General features: G+C 36.0%; 1 protein-coding gene across 2 annotated transcripts in view; it reads left to right on the top strand.

The window, feature by feature from the left end:
* The window catches only part of KCND2 (potassium voltage-gated channel subfamily D member 2), a 274,255-nt gene that overhangs the window by 118,009 nt on the left and 137,214 nt on the right, over positions 1-19,032 (top strand). The gene's annotated exons all lie outside the window — the stretch shown is intronic.

The following is a 19,032-nucleotide window of genomic DNA, read 5'->3' on the forward strand; positions in this document are numbered from 1 at the left end:
CAGTGAAACAGCAACCTTGAAATTTCCCCTTAATTGCAACCTCCCTTCCCAAGAGGAAGCTTCAGGGAAAGGTCTTTTGGAAAAGTGTGCTTAAAATAGGAATATATGATAGCAGTCACAGACAAATGTATTCTTCTGTGAGTTAAGCAAAAAGTAGCAAAGACAGTAATGCAGATCCTATTTCACTATTGAACTAGCTGGTAAAATGTTATATCTTCAGATTGTGCTTAGTGGTAATAGTTTGTTGTTTATCCTCTCTTTTAACTTCTAATAAACCGTATTTCTGGTCATGTATTTTCCTTTGTTAACATCTGATATTGATTTTGCACTCTAGTACCTCAGAAATGTGTTAGAAAGTTTGTAGTACAAATAAATAGCACAAGGTACCTCTTACGAAGCCAGATGCTCAAATTTATTGTAAGATCTCAAACATGAAGTGGTAACACCTCAACAAAGGAGTGAGAGTTTGTTAAGTTATTGCATGAAGGTTCAATGTATTCTGTAACTTCACTGGGAAAGGTGAAAAATGATAATGAATTAGTTTTGCAAGATGGTTAGGTACTTTATGGTGTGCTACTGAATACTTTTATACAACAATTTCTTTATCTGGCATAAGCATTCCCACAGCTTTTGGAAGGATATGTTCTTCAATATTTTAAACACAGTTGATATTATTTAAGTGAAGGGGAAAGGGAACTAATGAATGTGATCAGTACATTTGGGACAGAACAATGAGCTTTACACATAATAGGATACACTATGTAAAGTTATTAATTGAATTATTTATTTTTTTTAGAGGACAATAGCTCTGCAATCCTTTTCCACAGACAGTCATGGTAGTTCAACCTGACTGTAGACCACAGGAGATTCAGAAGTCAGTCTGTACCCAAGCTGTTATATTATATTCTACTTTCTGTAATTATCTACATGCAAATTTTGTGAGAGAATATACCACTTTGTTTAGAGAATACTTCACAGATCTGTTCAGTTTTGACCCATTCTGCACCTCACTGTGTAAATCCCTTACATGTTGAGCACGGGTAGAGCACAGAAGTAAATGAATTATAATCTTCATTTGTGGAGAACAGCATTTCATCTCTGTCTTACCACTGTTATGGAGTAGATGTGGTTATTAATCTTCAAATAATTTATCAGATGTGTGTTTCACACTAAAATATATTTAACTGCTGTATAATCACATTGTGGTTTCATTATTACACCAACAGGAGATGTTTTATTTCAGTTTTGTTAACAGCTCCTGTAAAATCAGACATCACAATTTCTCTCCTTTTTTTTAAGTACATGATTAGTAGAAGATTAAGAGCCCAGTCCAACTCCTCCGAAAGATAACGGCAGTCTTTCAGTCAGGGTGTCTCATTAGTTACCTAATGTGAGGAATAAATTTTAGCACTTCAGGCATTATTTACACAAATTTTTATTTATATACATGGTTCATGAAAGTGTTTCATGGACTTAAAATAAAATAAATTAAATAAAACTGCACTAGATATTATATAAATAGCCAGAGGATGAAATGAAATAGTAAAAAAAATGAGGTAAAACCCTTACAAATAACTGTACAGCATTCAGAAACTTCTTATTTAATGAACACATCTGTGGCATTGGCTTGATGTTTAATTACATTTATAAATGGTAGCTCGGAATCTAATTTCACTTCTGTTTTAGAACTTTTTTTGCTGCTATTGGAATTTCACCAATTTGAGTTTGAATATTGATTCTCTATAAATACATAAGGCTAAGGTTTTTTTTTTCTTTTTTAATTTTTTGCTTATTGTATTTTATTTTTAAAATATTTATGAGACTGGATGATAGAAGGATAGACAGATAAACAACAGACAAACAACAGGACTTCGGAAATGTTAAAATATGAAATTCTATTCCGATGTACTACGGGGGTCATTGACTTTTCATTCACACTAAGGTGTTTTGGGTTAGGTGTTTATTCAGATAAAACATACCCCTAACGTTATTTTCTGAATAGTAAAGCTACAAATAGAAAGAGGGAAAAGCAGAGAAATAGAAATAGCTAGGTCATAATTTTTAATTATATTATTCCAGATAAAAAAGCAGACCACATTACTAATTTTGCTCTGTTATTTCATCTCAATGCAAGCTAAATTATCTCTCTCTAATTACTACTGCTGAAGGATCAATACACCATTTCAGTGCTTCACAATCTTTTGTCAATCTATCTGCCATACTCCTGAAGAAAGACATCTTTATTTTCCTCTTGCAGTGTGATTCAAAATGAGATAAAGGTATTTGATCTTGGCAGATGGACAAATAATCTCTTCCAGTATGGAAGAGTATTGTGCTTTTTTAGAGGAAAAGGGAAAAGGGAAAAGAAGAAAGGAAAGAGAACAGAAGGAAAGAAGGAGGGGAAGGGAGGGGAGGGGAGGGGAGGGGAGGGGAGGGGAGGGGAGGGGAGGGGAGGGGAGGGGAGGGGAGGGAAGGGGAGGGGAGGGGAGGGGAGGGGAGGGGAGGGGAGGGGAGTCAAATACTTTGACTTGAAATGACAATCATGTTTAGAATGAAGTGAACATTTTCTAAAAGTCTCAAAGTTTTAGTCCTTGCCACATATTACATAGGAAGTGGTTTAAAAGGCTGAAAACATTTTAGTGAAATGTAAGAGATCTTTTGCAGATATTCCTAGCCAAAATTATACAAACAAGTTGCAAGACTTTATCTGGAGCTTAAAAGAGAGAATAATCCCACTCTGTCTGAGTTAAAAATACAGTGAAAAGATATGAAAAGTTTCTTCTTCCTATGCATATGAACCAAGTTTAAAGTTTCCATTGCGGTTGCTAACTTCTTATACTCTGGGCTAAGGAAAGGCGAAGAGGTGTAAGATGGATCTCACCCCTTTGGCGCCTCCATCCCTGAGGTTACCCTTCAGAAGCACATGAAATGCAAAGATAGAGGTGCAGGATGAAATATAGAAAAGGTGGCTGCCAGGGCACTCAACTGGGAGCAACAAGACACAGATTCTTGCTCCTCATGGCTGCAAGGGGGGTCAACAGACCTGGCGTCTTTTCTTCATCCAGTAATATACAGGGAAAATGGATATTTTGACAACTCTAGGATAACCATGGATATCTTATTTTAACATAGGGAAAAAAAAAAACCAACAGTAAAAGCATTCCTTAGAGACATGCACCATTAGAAGACAAACTACAGTGAGGTAACTGAAATACAAAAAGCTCAGTTCCAGTAAGTTTGAATTAAATTTTGGATGAAACCTGCCTTCTGTCCTACAGCCCTGCTTTCTAATCACTGGTGTTCACTGGCTATTTGGATAGCAAAACTATTCACACCATTTCTCTGAGGCCCTAGGGAGACCTCCCTCCTCTGTCATTCCAGTGAGCACTCCCAAAACTTCTTATAGTTGCCTCCAAGAAAGGAACAATCATTTGAAATTTTAGTGTATCCTTCCTAATATAGGCCAAACAAAACAGGTAGCTGCCTCCTCCTTCCTGATGATCCTTTTAGAAAATACTGTGCACGGCCCATGCGCGGTAAGCAGTGAACAAACAAATATAACAGATCTCATCCATTTCATTTACAAGTCCCACCTAGAGTAGAAACAATCCTGGGATTTGAAATGCAGAGAACAGTTTGGGCCTGCGATAGTATAGGTTTCTTCTTTCTTCTGAAATGAAAACTTGGAAATCTACATTGTGCCACTTGGTCCATTGCAAAGAAGAACTTATGAAATTCTGTGAATCTCCCAGAATGTGTGGGGAGATTTTCCTGTGCCTAGGAGAATTACTCTACCCCAGCAAGGAATAAATTAGGCAATCCACAACATATTCTTCATTTGTTATGTCTTCTCATTAACTCCTTCAACTGAAATTCATCCAGCCTGCCTTCATTCTGTTTTGGTATCTGTTTTCAAGTAGCACCTAAACGTAAAGCCATGCTAATCTTGTCTGAGTTTAATTTTATAGTAACTGAGAAGAAAAAGATGCACAGTTCTTGCTCCTATGATGAAGCTCTGCAGTTGTATAATGTAAACGGACAAAAGGTGAAATCATATTCTGTTAAAGATAATGGGAGTTTTTCCATTTGCACCACAATGTCACTCAGCAATGACTGTGGAAAGCAGAAGAGTCACACAAACATTCATGTGTTGGACCACATCACGGAGGAGTTTCATCAGAGGGCTTTTTCCCTCTCAGATTCGCATGGGCCACCTCTCCTTTCAACTGTAATTGAAATGCTTTCGTAGCAGCAGCTGCAGCAATTAGTGAGGTGGAGGAGTAATGCTGTAGAAAAGTATTTAATAAATTTCAAGTGTTTGCTGATGGTTTTGCTCTCCACAGAATGGCCTGTTTATTCTCAGAAAAAGGAGTTTGAATCATGCGGTTGTAAACATTCCTTTCAATTTTTTAACAGCTTTCCAAGCTGTTCGTTGCAATTCAGAACATGAACATCAATAGGAAAGCATGGCTTGGAAACCCCTCAAATAGATTAACTGGATAGGCATTTGATCACTGACGGCCACTTTTCTGACTTACGACACTGATCTTTCCCTGCTTACAATGATAGCAGACAGCAAGATTTTCAGAACTGTTTATGTTTCTTCATCAATAAAAAGTATGGTATTATGTACCTGATTTACTTGTTTATCTATAAATGTAGACATTTTGAGTAGCTGTTCTATGTTCTGATGTCAGAGGGTTGCAGGTGGAGTGTTAGAAACCATGCAGCAATTAGTTTTGATGTAAAACTGTAAATCAGTCATTTCTACCTGTATTCACCATAAATCAACCAGTGCAATTTTTTCCCTCTCTGCCTTCATCTGCCTCTGTACTTCCCTATTGCCTGACTTTGTGTCAAATCTCTAGTATGTTCTGTGCTTTCAACCATGCTTAGGTTGAATGCTTCTTCACATTTTACCACTTATTTGCCTTCTGCTCTGAGGTTTATTTACATTTTTCACCTCATGCACGGAGTAATACCTTTTTCCCTATGGAATCAGAGAGCTTAGATTAATTATGTTTGTTGGTCATGCATCTCACATGATAAGCTCTAATTAGCAGATTTGTTTACTCATAAACATGGTTTCCAGGTAGATCATAATTCACATGACTGGCAGTGCATATCAGTAGGTCTCATAAATGTTTTATGTTTGTACTCAATGTCAGAATAGTTTACTAAAACTTAAGAACAAATCACTCTCTTCCACTTCATCCCTATATCACATTTTACAAACCACTATCTCTTAACCCTGATTATGACATTATGTACTGAAGTTTAGGAGCAAACCCAAGCTAGAGTTGCCATCTCCCTGCTCACTTTTTCTGAATTTGCTACTCTAACATTCAAGAACGACCATAAAAATAAGAATCTTAAACCTTATTATATCCTTCATATAATTTTATTTTAAGTAGCACAATGAACAGTGTTTTTAATGGGTTTTGGATAATTAATCTGTATGTTTTAGGCAGAATAATAAGATGAAAATAACCAGATTCATATATAGTAATCAGTAACTGTTAATGCACAATGAATTGTACAACACTTCAGTACAAATGAGTGCTATTTTCTCCAAGAATAGATTCATTTGTTACGGGCTTTGGTTCCCTGGTAAAATCCAGGAGCTTTAGGTGCGCCATAAATTAAGAAATCACTCCTTTAGTGGATATACTACGTATGCAAAACTGTGCTTATTGAGTTATGTAACTCATTAAAATCTTATTTTCCTAAATATTATGGTACATGTTCAGTATCAGACATTTTTCTATCCTATCATTGTGTATGTGCTTCCTAGTAATGACTTTTCACAGCCACCAACCCAAACCGATTTCATAACAGTGACTTAGATGTAAAAGACATAACACGGGCATCCTTTCTCCAGTCTTTTGTTACATCCATTGTTATCTTACAGTGCAGGAATGAGAAAGATATAGTTAGCAAAGTAACAAATAATACTTTAGCTTTGGATTTCATAAGAAAATCAATTGAGATTTGTGTCTGTTCTATCTTTGCTGCAGGTTTGAAGCCACACTGTGATTCATTTCTTTTACGTAGTTCACTCGATCACTTTATTACAGGCACAGGTCACTGCAATCAGTTTGTGCAGCTGCTGAACCATGAAAACCCTCATTCATGGCTGTGACTTACAACCCTGCAACCACTCTTTTCACACAAGCTGAATCTTCAAATACCCTCTGTCCCATTTTCACTGAGATAGAGTTAATTTCCTTTCTACTAGCTGGTATGGTGCTGTATTTTGGATTTAGCATGAGAAGAATGTTGATAATACACTGATGTTTTGGTTGTTGCTGGGTAGTAAAGGACTTTTCAGTTTCTAATCCTCTGTCAGGTGCACAGAAACCAGGAAGGAGTAAATCCAGGACACATGACCCAAACTGTCCCAAGGGGTATTTGTTAACATATGACATCATGCTCACTATATAAACTGAAGCTGTCCAGGTGGCAAATACCACTGCTCAGAAACAAACAGACTATTGGGTTGCAGGTGGTGAGCCATTGCATTGTTCAGCACTTCTTTTGTGTATTTTATAACTATTATTTAATTATTCCTTCACTGTCATATCAAACTGTTCTTATTTCAACCAACAACTTGTTTTTTTTCCTTTCCAGTTCTCTCCCCCATCTCACCTGGGGGCAGAGGTAAGTGAATGACTGCTTAGTCCTAGTTGTTGGCTGGGGTTAAAGCACAACACGCTTTTAGGTTCCCAGCACAATCAAAGATTTTGGGAATAGGCAGCTGTTGAATACAGGAGATACCTGGGTAGAGGTAAGACATTCTTCTCCCAGTTCTCTGATTTTAGAAAACAGGCTTATTAAAAATATACTTCTAGCCAGATGCTCAGTAATTTACCTTTTAATTTCATTGACATGTCTACTCTGGAGAGAGCAATATATATTGACATTTTGCATCTAGCTACTTCTTTATTGATGGCAAGGCCAGTTGGCAGATATTATTCCCCTGAGAAATACTAACCAAATACTGCAAATCTTATTCACAAACATCTATTTGAACTAAAAACCAAAAAAATTGGCTGTGTCTGTGGTCCCAGGGGATATGCTTTCTGCAAATATTCTAGCAAACAATATTAAAAGGAGGCATGTTCACTGAATGGCCCAGCCAAGCAGCTCATGCATATTCAAGAAAATATTTAAGCATATGTTTAACTTTGAACTTCAAATTGTATTGAGTCTCAGAGGGATTCAGGCATGTACTTAAAATTCTGCTTGTGATTACTTACGTCAAGAAATGTACTATACTGTGTCCTGAGTTAAGACCATATGCCTTGACAGCTATCAAAGATCAGCTGATGCATGGTAACTTGCACAATCAGATCATTTGTGGTCTTGATAAAGTCTTTGCATTAGTGTAAATTTATCTCCTTTGGCCTTTTAGGCTAAATATTGATTAAAAGCATGACATAAAACTCTTAAAATGTTTTACCTTATGTCGCTTCTAAAGGGTGTGGTTGTTCCTCGCAAATGAAGGATAACATCTCAGAGTTTTATGGGTAGGAGAGCGACTGAAGTTTAGCTATGGCAGATGGTATTCCAAATCATAAAAGCCATTGGATCTAGATTTTTTTCCATCTATCTACACTGGTAGACAGTGGAGCCATAGTCATCTAGGGATTCCTATTTCTTTCCTTGGGCTAGAAACAGAAAATATTAAGAGGCTATAATTTAAATAGGGTGAACCTGAGCCCTGATCTCATAACATGGATTAAGAAGAGTATTTGGTTAGGGACTATACTATGCCAACTTTTTATTCTTATTGTCATTAAAAATATATTCCTTGACCTTTAGCAATCACTTGAAATCCCGAGAAAAGTTCATGACACTTGCAAATAAAATTAATTTCTGCAGACATAGATAAATGTTTTGTTTCCTACAAAACAGTATGTGCTTCATAATAGGCATTTTTTAATTATTAATAACCATCAAACTTGATTTTTCATTTGGCAGAATGAGTTACCTAAAACATTTTCCATTTTTTCTGTCTCTGATAATTTGATGAACACTGCTATTCCAAAATTTTGATTATGTTTATTTTATCTACTCTAATATACTGTTCTGTCTTGACTTTGATAGTTTGCTGCAATATGAGGATGTCACCATTGGTTTACAACTCTTTAAAGTTGTTAGACAACTTAATTCATCTTCAGCTCTTATAATAAACACTTGATAATGATCTTTCCTTAATTACTCAATTTATAGTTCCACTCCCTCTCCATTTCCTTCTTGTGATAATCTGTTTTCCCTCAATGGACTTTACAGAAAGTGAAGAAGGAGATAACATTTCTTCCTCTCAGACTAGAGCTTTTATGAGTTACTACTCTTCTATGCACATCTTTGGGGAGTATGTGCTGAGATGAGCTTTTTCTTCATATACGTGCATTTCTTAAAAGAAGGGAAGCAATAAGATTGTACTATTTTCAAGATTTACTTTAAATATGTTTCAATGTTCTGCAGAAAAGACAGAAAAAGACCTTCATGCAAAACCTGAAGTTTAGAAATCCATTCTACCTGCTTAAAAATACAAATTGCCATCACAAACTTCAATGATTCTACCTAACATGGTCCCAAATCAATATCACCACGTTTTTGTTGGAACAATCTGTGAGTTTTTAAGGCAGAGATTAATTAGTGAACAGACAGCCAATTTCCTTTCCTACATCAACCCAAATTCAGTGGTAGTCTTTGTTCTGCATATAGAGAGGAAAAAGATTGTTTAAATCACTAGTCTTTTCTCTAATAGGACACAGTAAACCCAAAATATAGTTGTATAGAGACTGAAATCTGTGCATTATGACAGCACTGGCATACTTTCTTTCTGAAGACAAAATGTTGGGGTTTTTTTTGTTTGGTTGGTTGGGTTTTTTTTCTCACCAAAGCAAAAGTTTCAAAATAATTTGGGAAATCTACGTCCATCAAGCACAGTTGCTAGCAGCCTTTCAGAGCAGCTTCGTGATTTTTAAACACTGTTTTAGTCTGTCCTACCAGTTACTTCATTCTAGAGTTGATTTGTGACCTGCTTGAAATACTCATCCTGTTTTTGTAATCAACAATAAAATAATGGGTAGTGGATCTGCCAGGGGCAAAATGCATTGGAAAGGATTGCAAATTAAATTACATTATCTATATGTAGTGAAATATTTGTGTGGTCGATTGTGTGTGGGAAGTATGATCCTTAGTTGACTGATGAATTAAGGTATAATTAACTTTGCAGTACTTGATTAGGCATTTTTGTTATTTAAATGCTTACTTGTATGTTATCATTGGATTCTTGAAATACAACATCCCGCATATGCTAGCAAGAGACATAAGACAAAACAAAATCAAACAGGATAAAACTTCACTGATGCAATATACTGAGGAAGTTGACAACAGTCTCCCATATTCATGGTACAGACACCACCTAAAAATCCCGCTGTTCCTGCAAGGTGTAACTCTCAACTTATTTGAGACAACATTTAAGCCTATCTTTAAGTTCAACTTCGGTATTTGGAACAAGCTTTAGGGAGTTTTACAAGGAAATTTTCCTGAGGCAGTGCCTAAGTAGGGAGTGTTCTCTTCCCGGTAAAAGACAGAAGGGGAAAAGGACTGGAGACACTATACACGCTTGTTGCACACATTTGAAGAATAAACACCTAACTTTTCATTCAGTTTTGGTCCCAGTTTGGTTTCATGTTGTTTCTGATTTAATAATTGCTTGTTGGCTTCAGTCAGTGATATGTATTGCCTTCTATTTGTGCAATTAGTATAATTACATAATTAGTGTAAATAGATGCAATTGTGATTAGAAAGTTTTGGATTCCATGAAACTTTATGGAAATCATACACTCAGTGGTACCTAAAATACTGCAATGTGATAGTTTCAACCTTTCTTTTTAAAATTACATTGTGATGTTTCCACAGCATAGCTCAAAACTGTGCCTTGTATTGCAGGTTGCAGTATGCCAGCAAGCTAAATGCACTTCTTGCCAAATAATAACCAGCAACTTCTAGAAGTGTGAAGTGTGAAGACTTCTCCTAACTGCCTCTAAAACATAGGCATAAATAACTGCACAAAAATTCTTACATGGAAATATGCAGACATATAAAAATTCAGATTCAGCGAACACCTCTTCAGTTTTTCACAGATGCCAACTTAGTATTGTATTAACATCTTCCTCTTAATGAAACATAAGAATAGGGAGGTAGGTAGGGAGGTAGGTAGGGGGGTAGGTAGGTAGGTAGGTAGGGAGGTAGGTAGATAGATAGATAGATAGATAGATAGATAGATAGATAGATAGACAGACAGACAGATAGATAGACAGACAGACAGATAGATAGATGGATGATAGAAGTGTAAAAGCACAAGACATAGGAAAGTAGGACTGAAAGTCATAATTTGCTTGATGGAGACCCTGCAACTATGAATAGGAGCTTCATTCATAATAGTCTCACTACACTTACTCAACAAGAGAGCTGGGGAATTTAAAGGTATCACAACATCCAGAATTCCCAGGAATTCTGCCTGGTAGCAAAGGGTTTCACAAGCTTCTCTGCTGAGGACATCTGCTGAAGCCCAGACACAAGCAGCTATTTACTCATCTGCAGACATCTCCAAGAAGAATGCTTTTATTCACAGTAATTTCAAGAACCAGTCTGAGGTCTTTGAAGTAAAAAAATCTACAAATCCATAGAAGAGTCAAGACTTATTTGCCATCTCACTTGTCAGCTGTGCTGTGCAGTTATGTGATAAAGACTAAAGTGATAGCTACACTTGGGGTCATTATTGGTGGGGCACATTATATGAGGAAATAATACAGATGATAAAAGTTTTGGATACTCTGAAGAATTTCCTAAGATTTTCTGTTTCACATAATTCTGATATTTGATTGTCTGTTAGGAACAGTCAAGTTTTCCAAGGAGTTATGCATCCAGGCATTTAAAGGGGAGCTGAACTCAAATTCTTTTCCAAATTGTGACCACTGAACATAACTATCTGGCTTACAAGATGTTGCACTGTATCTGCTAGATGATGATTTCTGTGACTCTGTTCAATGTCACTTCCTCATAAGCAGCTTCCACTGACATACCCTGCATCATACTAATGCATGTGAGAAATTCCATTCACATGAGGAAATTGCTGCCTAGCATGCATAAGCATTATAATATTCACTTTACCTAATAAGTCTCATCTGTTAGGGTATAGGAAAGGATGAAAAACATTCACTTTATTGCTCTTTCTGAATTGCTATTTCTAAACCTTGCAACTCTAAAAGAGGCAAAAGGTCTACAGATCAGTGGGAATTTGTCTCATTAACATTTATATATTTTTATTTCATTTTAAATATTTCTAAGATGGTCTTCCTTCTGATTGAAGATGATTTCTGTATCAGACATATCAGAGTCTCATTTCCAGAATAGCATAATTAAGGGTAAAGTTCTGTCACAGGTTGCAAGGTATTTTAGACACTGTGGGGAGAAAAAGAACAGCACACCTCCTGTAGATCATAATTTCATTGCCGAACACTCTGCAATCTTTAACTTTTTATAATTTTGTTAGTACCATGATGAGTATTTTGAGATGTGCAACTCTTCCAATTCAGCAATCCTAGATAGGAATTAATTCTACCATGGAGGAATTATTCCCATATTTTTATGATGTGGAGTTCCCCAAACCTACAACACACACACACACAAGCCTGGAGATAAAAAATGGCAGTGTTTTTTTACCCCTTTACATGTGCTTTACGTTTCAAAAACTTTGGAGTTAGTTTTAAAATTATGTTGGGATTCTGTGTAATGCTAGTCAGGGTTGTCACTTTTGCAGTGGGGCTCAGCCATGCTCCCTGCTGTTGTCTTAGTTCTGCTGAAAGACTAGGAAGAGTAGAAAATCTTATGAAGAGAATAATGCTGGCACTCTCAGCTTCATTTGTGGATTGAATAGTTCAATTTTTTATATTTAGCTCTACTTTATTAAGTTATTTCAATTCATTTGCTATTAAGTAGCTAATAAAAATAATACACTGTAGACATCTGTAATCATGCTGAGCATGTGAAAAAGCAGGGTTGCATTTTACACCTCAGATAATATTTTAAACTAACTCCAAAGAGAGGTGCTTTATGGTCACCCTCCATTCTCACATAACAGGTGTATAACTCCCACTCATTTCTAAGTTGAGCTACAGAGAAAAGTAAAGGATCATTTTCAGTAGCAGAGGTCAGTACATTAAAAATTCAGATCTCTCTTCTTCATATAGCTCATAAGGATATATCCTGATCACTGTTATTTCTTGGAATTGTTTGGTTTTGCTTTTATTTGTGGCAGACACCAGCCAGCCTGGTCACACAGCCCTCTGCTGGGCTGCCGTTTCTCTCTTTGCCCTTCAAGGACCAGGAATGACATGCAGACTTCTTCACCCTTCCATGCACTGCCAGACTCTCACCAATCACCATCTGAGCAGGGAGAAAGGGCACCATAGCCCACCTCTGTCGTGGCTTCAGACTTTCTTAAGTACCAAAGTTCAAGAAATAGCATGTCTTGCTTATTCATGTCTGCTGTGCCGCCAAGAAACCAACTGACTAAAAAATGACTTGAAAAAACTTGTGACATACATTCTCATTTGTGTGTTTTAACTTTCAGTGGTTCATAGCCTTTAAAACTCAGAATCAGCCTAAGTTAAGTATTCTCTTATTACTCTCATTCGGCCCCTCCCTCCCAGCCTTTCCCTTACCATGTGTACTTGACGCCTGATCCTGCTCTGACGGTCTATATGAGTGCACAGTGAGTCCTTTGTGTCTGTCTGTCCTCACTCATCACTGTGTTCTTGTTCCCAGGAAGAAGTCATTGTCCAAAACCAGCCTGCAGGTGCAGGTCTGGTTTTCTTTTTCTCTGCTCAGCAGTGCTAGGCTTTACAAACAAGATTTTTAAAGGCATTGTGACATCTATCTCCCTCTGATTTTGATGAGAGTAAAATGTATAAATACCTTGAAAAATCTTGTTATAAATGACTTAGCAAAATCCAATTTTCCAAAGTGACTTAAGCAGACTTAGGAGCCTGAGAACTCAGACACACAATTAGGTTACTGCTGCTTAACATGTTACCATTCATCAGCTTAGCTTGAACTTCAATCATTTCAGGGTAGGCTAAACAAAATTATCTTATATTTGCCACTGGCTAAGACCGAGTGCACAAACATTTAAAATTGCTCAGCTAATTCAGTATATCTTGTTAAATCACAGTAATATGACAATATTCCTGGATGATTTATCTATTTGAAAATCAATGGGATTTGGAACTTTTGTCACAATAATGACTTTTTATGGCATTACATTTTGTGCTGTGTCAGCTTTTCATCATCGACAGTTCTTCAAAGACAGTTCTGTCTTTACTCCAACCCTTTGGCACAAGGTGGCAGAGTATCCCCTTCACTGTGTTATGGGATATGTTCATATGAGGCAAATGTGTTCACACGAAGAGTTACAGCACCTTTAGCTCATCCCAAGATGTATTATGTGTCATAACGTTAAAATTGATAATTAATTTGTACAAGTATATCTTGGATACCTATAGATATTTCTATCCTGAATAACTACAGCTTATGTAGATATAAGCCCGTTTTACGTTAGCTGCAGTGGTAGTAATGAAATGGTGACAACATAACGTTCACCGTGAGCTAACTGCATCAATATTTACCCAGCTTGTCAAACAGATGGATTTAATTTTGTGGTATGTGCAGTAAAAATACTTCCCAACCTAGCAAGTTAAAAGTTTCTGTAATAACACAGAAATGGCCACATCAGAGATCCATGTAGCCTGGCATATTACTTCCACCAGCTACTTGGAGCAGTATTTGTGAAAGAGTGTCAGGGTAGGGTCAACATGGTATAGTATCTCCTCTGCAATACCCTCTAAAATTGCAGCAACCTCAGTCTCAGTTGCAGCAGTTCTATCTTTGTTTTTAGTAGTCTTTGTTTCTTACTGGAATTCACCTGGTCAGTTTTTGGTCAACTGTCACCTTCTGCATGGACATCATCATGAGGCAATGGATATCAACACTCTGTTGGGGGGAAAAAAAAAAAATAAATTGGTTTTATTTATTTTGACCTGTCTGTAAATTATATTTTATATTATCCAGCTCTTTACCTTTAACAGTCTGGACATAACTGTCTTTCCTCAAGGTCACAGAAAAGCTGTGGTAAAGAAAAGGTCTGAATCTGTTTTCCTGATTTCTGTCTTGTGACATAGCCACAGAACCAGCCTTCTCCTGTATATATCAATTTAAACTATTTGGAATTCAGATGAGTTTGCCTTACTGCATTCCTAATTTGAATCAAACTGACTGGCAGTGAATACATCTTTGCTAATGCAGTGTAGATAAGATATAATATTATAAAGGAAACATCACAGTGAAGGCACTTAAATGTTCCAGCACACCTCTCATACATCAGGAGCCCAGGTGTTCCTCTTCAGGTTGTATATATGCTTTATGCATATATTTTATTTTGTGTTATCTCACAGAAAACAGTTTAAGTATGTAGGCTTTATTTCCAGACTATTAAATGGGTGCCATTTCTCCAGAGAATAACCTTGTCCTGTTGATTAACAGTAACATCTTTCACCTATGCTGCAAAATCTCTTGTGAATCACTGTCATATGTTTAGTTGTCATAGGGAAATATGAGGATTATTGCATTCCTGTGTTGTGCGCCAACATTCATCTAAATCTAGCTTAGTTCCCTTATGTGAAGAAAACAGCTCTTCTTCTGATTTGTTTTTTGGAACCTGTGATATTTTTTAGACCTTTCATGTTATGGGTAAAGGTAATAAGTAGCTGTTCTCTCCAGGCAGACATTTGCCCACTTAGATATAATTTACAAATTCACTCATTTTCTAGTTCCTGGCATCTTCTGGTCTGACTGAATGTTATGTGCAACTTTAGCATCATTTCAAGGAGCCAACAGCCCTTTCCCCAGGACAAGATTTGGCCATTAAAATTTATTCAAGTAACAACTGTTTTTTCCGAGATGACTATTCTAACTCGTATCTCTTTATGTCTCCATAAATTTTTTTTTTATTGATAGGCTGAGGTGACTTGTAAATTCAGTAATGCATACAACATGTTCATTTGTATGTGACATCTTTTCATAAATCAGACCCTAATTGCCTCTTACCCCGGTGTCTTTTTATTATCCCCTGGTTTTCATCAGCTGAAATAATTCTGATTGGTGGACCATTTATCTTGTAAAGCAGTTTTATATAAAGCCATTTCTTAGCAATTGGTTTATAATTATGTTCTTGCAGAAATAAATTCTCCAAAAGCTTTATTGTTTGGGTTTTTTGTTTGTTTGTTTGTTTCTCTTGACTTTTAAGGAAGACAAACAACAGCAACCAAAGAAAGATATTTGTTTTGTTTTGCTTTCAGTATTATTTTACATTTAATGGAGAAAAGAACATTTGAAGGGAAAAAAAAATATAACAAGCAAAACCCACAGTCCTAATATAAACACATAAAGGCAAAATGCTTTGTGAAGGCTGCATTGCATGCTCAAAGGAAGACAATAGAAATTCATAAAAGAAAAGACACACAAGAATATGCCCTGAAGTTTTGTTTTATACTAATATTTCTAATAGAATCTTAGACACTGAAGCAGCAGCTGTAAATTTAAGTTAATTTGAATGTATTTCCTTCATGTAATCAGACATGATGGACAGATACTTTTGTTAACCAGGTACACACTTTTTTCCCAATAATTATTTTTAAAGGATCAAATCTCAGAGCATTGTGACAAAATTTTGCGTAATTCCTAGCAATATTCCAAACCAGCATTTGTGATTTATTTATGTGTAGAAGAAGCATTAGTACTATTAGATATTATAATCAAATATCAAACTTTTCATGTAAAATGTTTCTGATGCATTGCTTGTTAAAGAGATAGGCTTGCTTACTCTGACAGTTTTTAAAACTGAATCTACTTTTTCCTTGTATTCATCCATCTTTGAGTTTTGACATGTTCTATGTTTCCATGAAGGCTTCAAGAGTTGAGATGACCTTGCCAAAGATCAAGAGGTGTGTCTGGAAGACTTATAATTTCTTGGAGGACGATTTATTTGCTTACAGTGTAAAAGAGTACTTGTTCTGTAGTGATTGATGACAAGACTGGCAGTATTGACTGATCATTAGAAATATTTATATGGCAGGTCTGTTAAGGTAGTGGTAGATTTGAAGGAAAGATTAAATGCATATCAAGAAGACAACAGTTTCTCTGTGTATGAGATCAGAACTTTCGGTTCTTTTGCAATATCTTTAATTACTTTCTTAGTTTGTCTTGTTTCATTGAAACAAATGTACCATGATTGCCTCCAAAATGACTTTAAGGGAATATGCATGCTCTGTTATTTGTGACTCTGGCATATTTTTAGACATCTGAGTTTTCTACTGTGTTATTTACCAGGTTGTGTTGAGACATTTGTGAGTAACCTTTAGTAAGTGATAAGCTAGTATTTTAGCTATTCATGGTCATTAAAAATAGATGGTCATTAAGATGGTCATTTAAACACAAGTAGACCCGGCATTCTTTTCAGTTTCAGCACATCACATTACTCCATTAAAGAGAATAAGTCAGTAGAATTACTCTTAGTTTAGTTAGGTGCAAGTGAAAGTAAAATCTCTCACTGCTAGTGTATATAGTAACTGAAGACACGCATGCACTCTCGAACCCTCCCTAAATATATATTTATGTCTAGTGAGAGTTCATATATAGTATGAGTAGAATTATCACAGCTTGACAGAGTACCTTTAATATATTTAATTTATGAAAAAGCTATTAAATAGAAGTATGTCTGATTTAATCTTCCTCTTCTTTCTTTGTATTGCAGCATTATGAAATTTTTTGCTTACACTACAGTCAGCTTTTTGATTTTTTTGAGCAATGGGACAGGTTGCCCAAAGATGATGTGGAGCCTCCATCCTTGGAGATATTCAAAAGCTGTCTGGATGTAGTTCTGATCAACCGGCTATGAGTGGCCCTCTGTGAGCAGGGAGAATGGACTTGCAGGGATATCATCCAACCTCAGCTATTTGTGTGGTTCTGTGATTCTGTGAAACTAGCTTCTAAAACTTCTCCATATAAAATGCACTGTGCAGTTCTGATAATAGGTTGCATGTAGCACAAAATACAAAATAGTAAGTGCTCATTAAGATATACAGATTCCATTGTTTCGATGTACTGAAGTAAAGAATGAGCCATGTTTCTCAGATTTTACGTTAACATATGTATATACACTGGTAATCACCAGAATAGCTAGCTATTTTGGCTCATTGGGATGAAAGTATTGAAACTACTTATAGTATATATCTAAATTTATCACTCCTTTCCTTCATGTTACATTTTCTGTGAGTTAATTATTAGTTGCTTTTAATTATGCTTCATGGCCTCTGTCCTGGACACTATCCAAAGAGTAGATCGTCATAGTATGCAATTTAGTGAAACGGCTTCCAGGCATCATGCCATCCTCAAGACCATGTGAAACAATTGTTATTAAAATCAAGAAAATATTAGTATGCATATTTAGATTATGAATAACAGGAGATAAATAGTTGATGTTATTCCATGGAGTGCTATTAAACTGATGGAAGTTTTGGGTGTAGTGTGGCTTTTATTGCAGTTCCTAAGCACTTCAAATTTAAGAGCATGAGAACAGCAGTGTGTCACTTCTGTGTCTCCATTTCCTGACAGAAAGCACAATGGTTTCTTATCTTTCTGAATCTTTTTTAAGTTTATGTGTAGGTGTAAAAAATCTCGCCCCACTGCTTTGGAAGCAGCTGTTAAGCAGCATTTGTCCTCAGAACATCACCTCTCAGCTGACTGATTCAAACAGTCAAGATGAAATAAAACTGACACAGGTTTTCACACAGGCCATTGACATCAATGAGGAACTACTGGGAAAATTAGGTAAATCCTTGAGGTGCTAGACCAGGGGTGTCAAACTCATGTTCACCGGGGGTCGCAACAGCCCTGTGGTTCCCTTCAAAGAGCCAAATGTAATTTTAGGACTGTATAAATATAGCAATAGTTACATTTCTACAGTTTTAAAATTACTTTCGTCCATTTGAAGGCAACTGCAAGGCTGATGCAGCCCCCAGTGAACATGAGTTTGACGCCCCTGCACTAAGCCACGCTTGGTTAACCATGGTTACATGTGCAAAGCAACCATGGTTTTATTATAACATTTGGTTTTGGGGGCACCTTGCAGAAGCAAAGAAATATGTACAAAGGCAGTAGATGTCTATAAAGATACAGATAGATATAATATAACTATTGGTTAATTTATGCCTTTCAGGAACCATTTATGAATTTACAACAATGTTTTTGTAAGTATTTTTGAATCTTATTACTTGAAGAAGCAGCCATGCAAAGAACCAGAAAAACTGACTCAGAGACTGAGCCCACAAGGACTTGCTAAATGAATAATTTTAGTTTCCTGAATTGTCCCATTGCTGACTTTATGTAAATTTGCTCTGTAATGGAAAATGTTCTAACACTTTTAATGTTGAAATGCAATTGAAGACCAAGTAATACAAAAATGTTTTCAAACAATTAGCCATTATTTGCAAAACAATGTCTTATATCTTTATGAGCCACTACATAAAAATTAATCAGCTCGGGACCTTTCTGATGAACCAGGAGAAATAATTACATGAAGTTCAAAAAGGAAGCTGATTCTGGGAAAAAAATAAAATAAACAACTTGGAAATAGCATAAACACAAATGAAAATACTTTCAATCAAATTCTAAGTACATGTATAGTTAAAAGCTCCCTATGACTAGAATATGCCATGTGCCTCAAAACAGAAGGTTTATTGGAAGAAAATCTAAAAGTTTTTGTTTGTGTTAAATTACATTCAATATAACTGCTAATAGGAACAAAATACTTATGTTTGACTAGTGCAATACTCTAATATCACACATCATTATCAATATACTAAAAATAAGATAATTTGACATATGTGTCTTGTTGAA

This window comes from Patagioenas fasciata, chromosome 1 (genome assembly GCF_037038585.1).
Source record: "Patagioenas fasciata isolate bPatFas1 chromosome 1, bPatFas1.hap1, whole genome shotgun sequence".
Taxonomy (NCBI): Eukaryota; Metazoa; Chordata; class Aves; order Columbiformes; family Columbidae; genus Patagioenas; species Patagioenas fasciata.